This window comes from Benincasa hispida, chromosome 6 (assembly GCF_009727055.1).
Source record: "Benincasa hispida cultivar B227 chromosome 6, ASM972705v1, whole genome shotgun sequence".
In the NCBI taxonomy this organism is placed as follows: Eukaryota; Viridiplantae; Streptophyta; class Magnoliopsida; order Cucurbitales; family Cucurbitaceae; genus Benincasa; species Benincasa hispida.
In genome coordinates, this window is record NC_052354.1 from 28,597,120 (window position 1) to 28,609,447 (window position 12,328).

The following is a 12,328-nucleotide window of genomic DNA, read 5'->3' on the forward strand; positions in this document are numbered from 1 at the left end:
AATAGACATGTTGACGCCTAATAATGCAGAATATTGGGTTAACCGAGATTTTCAGTATTGATCGACGCAAGCTCACTTTTCACATGAATTCTTAGTATTATCAACGCATATTCTACTTGTTAGCCCTCATAATTCTAAATAAAAGGCTACAATAGCTTGTATTTCTACCAGCTATCACACCCCTAAACTTAGAATCATGCTTGTTCTCAAGCATGTCTTATACTTAGGAAATTCAAAATTCACCCTCTAGCTTTTCCTTTGTGATGACCAGCTTTTCAAAATATAATTCACTCGTACCTCTAACCTTGGCAGCAACGCTCTCCTCAACTTTGGCTATTTCTTCAAAGAGATTTTTTCTAAGTTTAAATCTGGCAAGCCTCTGCTAAAAAACTTTTTACTCATTTCAAGCTACTTTGCTTTTAGCTTTTGCGATACATTATTAGAGTGGGGCGTTGAACCTGGCTACACTCTTCATTTTGGCTTGCCCTCATGGGTGTCATGTCGACATCCAACTTCGATTGCATGCCATATTCAACTCAATCCTTGCCTTAGCTTAATTTGGGCTTATGCCAGACTGAGGAATTGTCCTTATGCATTGATCTTATCTGTACTTTCTCTCAGGAAACCAGTTCCTGGAGACAGTTTACAGAAGGCGAAGAAATTTCTAAGGTAGGGACCGGGGAGGTTGTTTCAGCTAAAGCAGTCGGAGACATGAAGTTATTTATAGCAGATAAATACATTTTACTTAAAAATGATATTATATTCCTTCTATGAAAAGGAATTTAATATATGTCTCTTGTTTACTGGAATGAAATTATAAAGTTTCTTTTAAAAATAATGAAGTGTTCATTACTTCGAAAGATATCAAAATTTGTTCCGAAAAACTAGAAAATAACTTGTACATGTTAAAATTGTCTGAGGTAAAAGTTGTGTTGAACATAGAGATGTTTAAAATAGCTAAGACTCAAAATAAGAAAAGGAAAGTTTCTCCAAATGCCGATCTTTGGCACTTGAGACTTGGTCACATAAATCTCAACGAGATTGAGAGATGGTTAAGAATGATCATCTAAATCAGTTAGAAGACAGTTCATTATCGCCACGTGAATCTTGTCCTGAGAGTAAAATGACTAAAAGATTTTTTTCTGGAAAAAGTCTTAGAGCCGAAGAACCCTTAAAGCTGGTACATTCAAACCTTTGTGGTCCGATGAATGTAAAGCTAGAGGAGGGTATGAATATTTCATCAGCTTCGTTGATGACTATTCAAGGTATGGGAATATTTACCTAATGAATCAATCCGAAACAATTGAAAAGTTTAAAGAATATAAGGTTGAGGATGAGAACCAATTAGGTAAAAAGCTTAAAACACTTCGATCAGATCGAGGTGGTGAGTATATGGACCTAAAATTTCAGGATTATTTGATAGAACGCAGAATCCAGTCGGAACTCATAGCACTTGGCGCACATCAACAAAATGGTGTAGCAGAAAGGAGAAACAAAACCTTGTTAAACATAGATCGTTCTTTTGGGGACACGCAGTCGAGACTGCATTATATATATTGAACATGGTTCCCTCAAAAAGTGTTTCTAAAACACCTTACGAGCTATGGAGAGAACATACAGGTAATTTATAACACTTTTCATGATCTAAAGATGCCAACACATGTGTTGGTGCAAAATCCTAAAAAATTGGAACGTCGTTCAAAAGTATCCCTATATGTTACCCTAAAAAAACAAATGGTGGTTTCTTTTATGATTCTCAGGAAGACAATGTATTTGTATAGACAAATGCAACTTTCTTAGAAGAGGACCACATAAAAAATTATCAACCACACAGTAGGCTAGTAATAAAAGAAAGGACCAGAGAAATGACGAAGGAATTAACAAAAGTTGTTGATAAAACGAATAATTCACATCCTTATCACGAGTTGAGAATGCCTCGACGTAGTGGAGGGTTGTGCAACAATCTGACCGATACATGGGTTTAACTGAAACTCAAGTCATCATACCAGATGATGACTTAGATGATCCATTGACTTTCAAACAAGCAATGAATGATGTAGATAAAGACCAACGGATTAAAGCCATGGACCTTGGAATGGAGTCTATGTACTTCAATTCAATTTGGGATCTAGTAGATCAACCTAAAGGGGTAAAACCCATCGATTGCAAGTGGATTTACAAGAGAAAATGAGACCAAGCTAGTAAGATACAAACCTACAAAGCCAGGCTTGTGGAAAAAGGGTTTACGAAAAGAGAATGTGTAGACTATGAAGAAACCTTCTCTCTAGTTGCCATGATAAAGTCAATTAGAATACTCTTGTCCATAGCTGCATTTTATGATTATGAAATCTGGCAAATGAATGTGAAGAGAGCTTTCCTAAATAGCTATCTTGAGGAGAGTATCTATATATCTCAACCAGAAGGGTTTATAGAATAGGGTCAAGAGCAAAAAGTTTGTAAGCTTAATCGATCCATTTATGGGTTGAAACAAGCGTCTCGATCCTGGAATATAAGACTTGACACTGCGATCAAATCTTATGACTTTGAACAAAATTTGACGAACTTTGTGTTTACAAGAAATCGTTAACAAAACTGTCGTTTTTCTGGTGTTGTATGTTGATGATATTTTACTCATAGGAAATTAAGTAGAGTTTCTAGCTGACATCAAGAGATGGCTTGCTACACAATTCGAAATTAAATATTTGGAAGAACCATAGTATGTTCTTGGGATCCAAATAGTTTGGAATCGAAAGAACAGGAATTTAGCATTATCTCAAGCATCTTATATAGATAGATGTTGTCTAGATATAAAATGCAAAATTCCAAGAAAGGAACGTTACCTTTCAGACGTGGAATTCATCTTTCTAAGGAGCAAAGTCTTAAGACACCTTAAGAGGTTGAGGTTATGAAACGAATTTCGTATGCATCAGCAATAGGGAGCTTAATGTATGCCATATTGTGTACTCATCCTGACATAGGCTATGCAGTCGGAATAATCAGTAGATTTCAGTCCAACCCAGGATATGATCATTGGACTACCATTAAGAACATCCTTAAGTATCTTCAGAAAACGAGGAATTATATACTCGTATATGGTACTAAGGATCCGATCCTTACTGGATATACTGATTCTAACTTCCAAACCGATATTGATTCAAGGAAATCAACTTTGGGATCCGTATTCACTCTTAATGGAGAAGCAGAACTGTGCAGAAATATCAAGCAAAGTTGTATTGCTGACTCCACAATGGAAGCTGAGTATGTATCTAGAAGTGAAGTAGCAAAAGAAGTAGTATGGCTCAGAAAGTTCTTAATTGAATTGGAAGTGGTTCCAAATATGCACATGTCAGTCACTCTATATTGTGATAATAGTGGAGCCGTTGCCAACTCAAAGGAACCTAGAAGCCATAAATGGGGAAAGCACATTGAGTGAAAGTACCATCTCATCAGGGAGATTGTACACAGAAGATTTTGGGATTTATGTCCTAAAACTCGTGGTTTGTAAACAATAAAACTTATTCTGAAAATTTAATAAGTTATTATTGATCATATAAATTGCTTATTTCGTTTTAGAATTAAATCCAATAAATTAAAAAGACCCATGACTATTACATTAGTACTTGAACTTTATGTGGAGATATAAAAGTGGATCAAGTTTGAGTAAATAGTCAAAATGGTCTATAGTATATGAATAAGGTTGGATGCTTTATTCTGGTAACACTATCGGATGCAACCCACTTTGTAGTTGTTACAAGGAGTTGTAAAGTGAGACGAAGTGATCCTAATTCATACATGTTGGGACATGAGAAGTGGGGACGTCCTGTGCAATGGGTTTGTACAAGATCGAATCATGAAATTAGTCACTCTTACTTGATAACGATGTTTACTGTATAAGACTGACTATTTCCAAGCGATGACCTAGGTAATCTGACCTTAATCCTGAGCTAACTATGAACTCCTGTTTATTCGGGATTATCCTTAGATTTGCATAGGTGAGGGTTGACTCAACAGCACCAGCTCAATAAACCTCAATTTCGAGTTAAGACTAGGTAGATAGCTGGGGACATAGGGTGCAGGATAGAATTCACTCTTACCTACTTTCAAGGATAGTAGAGAGGTTGTTTCCTTAAGTGCTGACTTCCAGACTTGAACAAGTGGTCCCACCTCTCATTGGCCCAAGAGGGATTCCCTTAAGTGCTGACTTCCAAACTTGAACATGGGATCCCACCTCTCATTGGTCCGAGAGGGACTCGATTGGTTGATTGGATCACAAACCAATTGTTCATTAGATGATCAATGGGACTTAAGGAACAAGAGGTAATCTCGAGGGTAAAATAACCATTTGACCAAGTCGTTTTACGAACAACCTATGAAGGATTAACTTATTAATCATTGTTATATCAGGTGGACATAATATATCTATAGTGAGGGAAGTGCAACTATGGGCCTTAGTGAAGTGACTCAGCAGTTAACAAATGAGGGTTAATTCGGTATAAATAGTTTAGCCAATCAATCTCAGATCATTGGAGCACATGGTCTGTAGGTTCACGAGGTCCCCTTACTAGCTCGTAAATGGATTAGCCTTAAAGTAGCGTGATAAGTTAATTTGAAACGTTCAAATTATAATTAAGGAAATTAGTAATATATGTGATATAATTACGCAATTAATTTTGGAATTAGACGGAAGTGGAGAATCAATTAATATTTAAATGTGATTTAAATATTCAATTCATGAATCGGGATTCATGATGGAGGAAGTTGTGTTAAATTAATTTAATATTTAATATTAAATTAATTAGAATTAATTAAATTATTTATTTATTTATTTATTATTAATGTTATTAGAAAATTAATTAATGAATTAATTTTTTTAAATTAATAAAGTTTTCAATTTTTAAAATTGATTTTTGGAAATCAATTTAGAAATCAAAATTGAAAAGATGATGGAAAATGGAAAATCTAAAAAGTTGGATTTCTCCACTTTCATCCTAGTTGCTCACTCATTTTTCCACCATTTCCTTGAGACAGGTTTGAAAGCATGAGCTGCTCTTCATGCAACAATCTTCATTGCATGATAGTCTTGCAATAAATAGAAAAGATTGAAGTGGAACTCGGGCATGCAAACTGATGCACTTGATAAGTTTTTGCTGAAGAACTTGAGGTTGAAGAAGGTGTTCTTCCATGGTGCATCAGTGAGCTTCTACTCCAAATTCCCTTTATTCAAGCTTATTTTGAGTCCCACAAATCAATCTAAGGCACCAAGAGAATAGTAGAGAAGGCCTTGAGATGGTTTACAAGCAGATATGGAGGAGATTTGTAGCTGAATTCGAGACTCAAGTGGGTCTACAAAGGTATGTTACGAAACCCTCTGATTAGTTTATGAGCATGCTTAATTTATAGTCAAAATTAATGAATTAGAATGCTTATTGATCCGTTATGCTTCCACTGCGCGTTCTATGGTTCCAACAATTGGTATCAGATCATCTTTTAAGCATTCAGTTTGGTTTAATTTTGGTTTGGTGGGTGTTTTTCATGAGATATATGAAAATATGCACTGATATGGTTTTCTGGGATTTGGCATTTAAATTCTCTTTGATTTTTTTGTTAAATTTGTAATTGGCTCTTATTTGATGAGCTTATATGTGTGCTCAAGAGTCTTTAACTTATTTCCAGACATTAGAGTTGAAACTAAATTTTAATTGAAGAAAAAAGTGAAGAAGGCCAAGTTTCAGAAAACTGATCGTGAGCTTTTGTCGAAGCAGCGAGTTTTAAACCAACATACTGTCGAGTATCGAGTTTCAACTGAACCAACAAGCGAGGAGTGTTTTTTGACTGGCCTGATGAGTTTTGACCGAGCGAGGACGAGAGAGGATTGATCGGTTTGACCGGTTTTCTTCAAATCCTAGTCCGATTCAGCTTCAAAAGGGTTTTGGCTGATCCGGTTCAGTCAGTTCAGTTTCGGTTCAAGCTATTCGAGTCTAGTTTGAGGCGGTTTAAGCGGTCCGAAAGCGTTTTGGAGTTGTTTCTTGTTGTTTTTGTAATAATTAGGCCTTTGTTTGCTTGAAAATGCCAAAACTAAAACTATATCAGTATGTGTTTAATTATTTATACATGTGAAGTATGTTATAATTAAATAAATCTTATATGTGCATAAAGTATGTCATGTAGATTTAAAATCCCACCATAGGAACCATGTTACATGCATTGAAACTATGTTATAAAATGTTATAATATATAGTATGCATGTTTAGGGTTTCTTTTATTTAATATAAGTGTTATATTAAATATTGAATGCCTTTGATGTATGTTGTGGATGTTTAGCATGTCTAAAATTTTGTGAGTTGTTATAAAATTGGGCTAGACATTTAAAATCTATAACAAAGAATAGTTGCATGTTCACGTAGGTTAACCAGTTGTTTTATAGTTAAAATAGGTCATTAAACTTGTAAAACTAGGGTTACAAACTCAACGAGTATATAATCCTGTCGAAGGCTATGGGTATTTAAGTTGACGGTCTATGGAACACCTCCTACCTGAAGATTATGGACGAATAATTAAGCATTGTTAACCGACTTTATGAGCAATACGTGAGCGATGTGAGGTTTTAAAACTAGTTTATCACCTAGACATTGTAGAATAAATCCAAATATAAACGTTATACTTGGATAAACACCTAGACTTAGGTTGTTTAATTAGCCAGAACAAGTCTAAGGAAATGTATACCCTGTTTATCATCAGAACACTTAAGTAGGATTTTAATAACATATATGATATGGTATTAGAACACTTCAATGAAAATAAATAATGTATATGATATGTTAGAACACTTCAGTGGGAGATTAATAAACATATATGATATGATTATTTTTAGCTCTCACGTCCCTAAGAGTTCACGATTGAAATTCATGTTTCACTTCGTGTCACCCTGGGAGTGACCTCCATTCAAAAAGTGTTTACATGAATCGAGATTTTAGTGAATGGGGGAAGTTGTTCACTTTAAAATCAAATGTAATGTTTTGATTATAATTTTCACGTTCTCAAGATGTTCACATTGAGAGGTTCATGTGGCACTTCGTGTCACCCTGGGAGTGACCTCTATTTGGAAAGTATTTGTGGAAATTGATCAAGGTGAATGAGGGGAAGCTGTTCAATGGAAAATCAAATATATGATATATTGATTTCAATTCCCACGTCCCTAAATAATTCCCACCGTGAGATCCGTGCAACACATCGTGTCACCCTGGGAATGACCTCCATTCGGAAAGTGTTCGTAATGAGATCAAGATCAAAGCGAATGGGGGAAGTAGTTCATAGTAAGTGGGTAAAGGATATGTGTCAACATATCCTACGGTCTCTTCTGTTGGTTTGGACCGTGAGATTCCTATGTTGCGTTTGCTTGTCGTCTTTAAATCGGCCTCGCTATTCGTTTAATGACGCCTATCCCCTAGGAAGTTTTTAGCAGAGGATTCAAAACAACTCAAACTCCAGAAATGGATAGGATTTCTAAAGTCATTTTCAACTTTGACTTTCCAAATTCAGGAGCATCGTTGGGGTTGGCTTTTGAGGTCTGAAAACTGAGGGTTACACTTACAGAATTACTAAAAGTGTTAGTAATTTCTGACCAAAAACAGTAGCTAAATGACTATCGAAATATGAGTTATTTTGGAGATAGTATTTAGTCAAGAATGTCTTATTGTAGTATCGTTGCAAAAATAATCTTGGGTATATTATTACTTTGTTAAAAACTTTATTGGGTTTAAAGAGCAATTCACTGATAAAATTTTTTATATTTTTCAGAATGACGAGTTCATTAGTACAATTGTTGGCGTCTGATAAACTGATTGGGGATAATTATGCCACCTGGAAAAAAAACCTGAATACTATATTAGTGATAAATGATTTACGGTTCGTTTTAACAGAGGATTGTCCTCCCATTCCTGACTCAAATGCAAACTAAACGATTCGAGATGCATGCGATAGATGGTCAGGGCTAATGATAAAGCCCATGCCTATATCCTAGCCAGCATATCTGATGTCTTGGCAAAGAAATATGAGAGTATAGGTACTGCCAAAGAGATTATGGAATCTCTCCATGGGATGTTTGGACAACCATCTTTCTCCCTAAAGCATCATACTATCAAATACGTTAACAACTGCTGTATGAAAAAAGAGGCTTTTGTTAGAGAACATGTCATAGACATGATGGTCCATTCAATGTGCAGAAGTAAATGAGGCTGTCATTGACGAGAGAAGTCAAGTTGATTTTATTCTAGAATCTCCTCCGAAGAGTTTTCTATAGGTCTGCACGAAAGCACTTATGAATAAAATAGAATATAACCTGACTACTCTACTCAATGAGCTACAGGCTTACCAGACTATAATGAGAGCTAAAAGTCTGGAACCGGAAGTAAATGTTGCTACTGCTGAGAAGAGAGAAACATCCTCTATAAAGCCTGTGTTGCTTCTTCTTCACAGAGTAAGAGTATTCCTATTAAGAAGAACAAGGGGAAAGGGAGGAAGAAATCCGCTAGTAGAAAAGGCAAGGCTAATGCTGCAGATAAAGGAAAATGTTTTCACTACAACGAAGAAGAGCACTGAAGGAGAAACTGCCCTCAGTACCTTGCAGAGAAGAGAGCAGCGAAAGCAAGACATGGAAACTAGTTCTTGAGGACTACTTATTGTACTTCAGTTGACTAGTGGGAGATGTTACTGTTAGAAGATGGTCTTATCAATTTTTGTTATTGTAATAAAAGTTAGTTTATCTTATTGTATAGAACAAATTGTATATATTTTTGTAAATGAAATCTTCATTAGCGAAAATTATGTTTGTTCTATTGCAAAGCAATTCTGTTAGAACCAACTTAGTGAAAAGTCATTTGTAAAAATTTAGATATTCAAAACGGCTAGAAATCAATAAAGGCAAGTAGTTATTTAACCTAAGTGATAAGCTTAGATCACTTGAAGTTCCAAGTGTATAAAACGTGTTAGGTAAAATAAAACCGAAGTACTTTGATTGGATCAAAGTATAGAAATTTTGAGATTTCTAAGACTATTTGATAGAACATGAAATCCAGTGAAAAACTTTCTAGTTGCCTTAATTATTTTTTTCCAACATCATTCAAATTTTAAGGTATTTCTGAAACTCCATGTGAGATACGAACTCATAAAAGTTGTTTATGATATGTAAAAGATGTTTACATAGTTCAAAAATCTAAAAAGATCGATATAAGTTTTAGTATGAAACCCTTAAGTGCTAGAACATTGTTTGAGATCACCATGTATTATTTGTTTCCATAAAAGCTTTCATATAAGAGTTATTGATTAAATCTGACACTATAACAAAAGGTTGTTTCAAACAGGTTAGATGCATCTTACTCAAAGAGTTGAGAGTACCTCAATGTAGTGGGAGGAATGTATGACTTCCTAGCCATAATTGAGAAACAAGAGTTGTGAAAATAAGATGCATTCCCTATATAGTTTAATAAGAAGTCTATTGTACATTAACATGTTTACAGCGGTTCTCTCGGCTAAAGTATTTGGCTAAAGTGTTTGACAATCTCCTAGGAAGACTAGGTCTACCAAGTATATAACCTAGGGCAAGTGAGAGAAAAGTTGAGTATGGGATACCGGATGGTAAACCATGGGTATGTGATGCCCTAGTTTATTGTATTTCTCTGTAAAACTAAAAAATTCAGTATTATATATTCAGATATATAGGTTACCACTAGAGTTTTAGTCCAACTGGGAGTTTGTTAGGATTTATGTCCTAAAACTCGTAGTTTGTATACAATAAAACTTATTCTGAAAATTCAATAAATTGTTATTGAATATATAAATTGCTTATTTCGTTTTAGAAATAAATCCAATAAACTAAAAAGATCCATGACTATTACATGAGTACTTGAACTTTATGTGGAGACATAAAAGTTGATCAAGTTCGAGTAAATAGTCAAACTGCTCTATAGTATATGAATAAGGTTGGGTGCCTTATTCTGGTAACATTATCGGATGTAGCCCACTCTGTAGTTGTTACAAGGAGTTGTAAAGTGCTACAGACGAAGTGATCCTAATTCGTACATGTTATGACATGAGAAGTGGGGACTTCCTGTGCAATGGGTTTGTACAAGATCGGACCACGAAATTAGTCACTCTTACTTAATAACGTTGTTGACTATTTAAGACTGACTATTTCAAAGCGATGACCTAGGTAACTTGACCTTAATCCTAAGCTAACTATGAACTCCTGTTTATTTGGGATTATCTTTAGATTTGCGTAGGTGAGGCTTGTCTCAACAGCACTCGCTCAATAAACCTCAATTTCAGGGGTAAGATCGGGTAGATAGCTGGGGACATAGGATGCAAGATGGAATTCACTCCTACCCACTTTCAGGGATAGTAAAGAGGTTGTGCCCTTAAGTGCTGACTCCAAGTCTTGAACAAGGGCCCCACCCTCTCATTGGCTCGAGAGGGACTCGGTTTGTTGATTGGATCACAAACCAATTGTTCATTACAGGATCAGTGGAACTTAAGGAACAAGAGGTAATCTCGGGAGTAAAACAATCATTTGACCCAGTCGTTCTTACGAATAACCTGTGAATGGTTAACTTACTAATCATGGTTATATCCAGTGGACATAATATATCCACAGTGAAAGGAGTGCAATTATGGACTTTAGTGGAGTGAACCAACAGTTAACGAATGGGGGTTAACTCGGTGTAAAGAGTATAACCAATTAATCTCGGATCTTTAGAGCCCATGATTTATAAATCCACGAGGTTCCCCTACTAGCTTGTAAATGGATTAGCCTTAGAATAGCGTGATAAGCTAATTTGAAACGTTCAAATTAGAATTAAGGGAATTAGTAATTATATTATATAATTACGCCTTTAATTTTGGAATTAAACAGAATTGGATAATCAATTAATATTTAAATATGTTTTAAATATTAAATTCATGAATAGGGATTCATGATGGGGGAATTTGTGTTAAATTAATTTAATATTTGATATTAAATTAATTAGAATTAATTAAATTGTTTAATTATTTATTTATTATTAATTTTATTAGAAAATCAATTAATGAATTAATTTTTTAAAATTAATAAAGTTTTCATTTTTGAAAATTAATTTTGGAAATTAATTTAGAAATCAAAATTGAAAAGAGGATGGAAAATGGAAAATCTAAAAAGTTGGATTTTTCTACTTTCATCCTAGTTTCTCACTCATTTTTCCACCATTTCCTTGAGTCAAATTTCCAAACATGATTTGCTCTTCATACAGAAATCTTCATTACATGATAGTCTTGCAATAAATAGAAAAGATTGAAGTGGAAATCGGGTATGCAAACTGATGCACTTGATAAGTTTTTGCTGAAGAAGAAGGTGTTCTTCCATGGTGCATCAGTGAGCTTCTTCTCCAAATTCCCTTTATTCAAGCTTATTTTAAGTCCCACAACTCAATCTAAGGCACCAAGAGAATATTAGGGAAGACCTTGAGGTGGTTCACAAGCATACTTGGAGGAGATTTGGAGCTGAGTTCGAGATTCAAGTGGTTCTACAAAGATATGTTATGAAACCCTCTTATTAGTTATGAGCATGTTTAATTTATAGCCAAAATTAATTAGAATGCTTATTAATTCGATGTGATTCCACTACGCATTCTCTGGTTTCAATAAAGGAGACGTGATCGTCACGCAGATAGCCTCACAAGACAACTTAGCTGATCCATTTACGAAGGCCTTCTCGGCTAAAGTGTTCGAGGGTCACCTAGTAGGACTAGGTCTACGAGATACTTACAACTAGGGCAAGTGAGAGAATTCATAGGTATTTGATGTCCTAGTTTATTGTATTTATTCTTTTGTAGTTATTCTCTCATTGTAACTCAACATTGTATATATTTGTGTAGGAGTATATCACCAAGCAGCAGAGGCAACAAAGATCAATAAGCAATCTAATTCATTAATTTTGATAGTAACTAAAGCATGCTCATCAATCACAAGATGGTTTGAAGCCATGCCTTTGTAGAACTTCTTCAAATCTTAATTCTCAGTTGTAAACTTCTCTGAATCTTACTGTGAACCACCTCAAGATCTTTTCCACTATTCTCTTGAAGCTTTAGATTGAGTTGTGGGACTCAAAATCAGCTTGAATGAAAGGAAACTTGGAGAAGAACTCACTGTTACAACCCACTTGAAGAACAACTTCTTTAACATAAATTTTTCAGCAAAAATTCTATAGATGCATGCCTCAATTCCACTCCAATCTTCTTAATATATTGCAGGACCTTCCTACAAAGAAGATAGTTGCATGAGATGCAGCTCATGCTTGGAG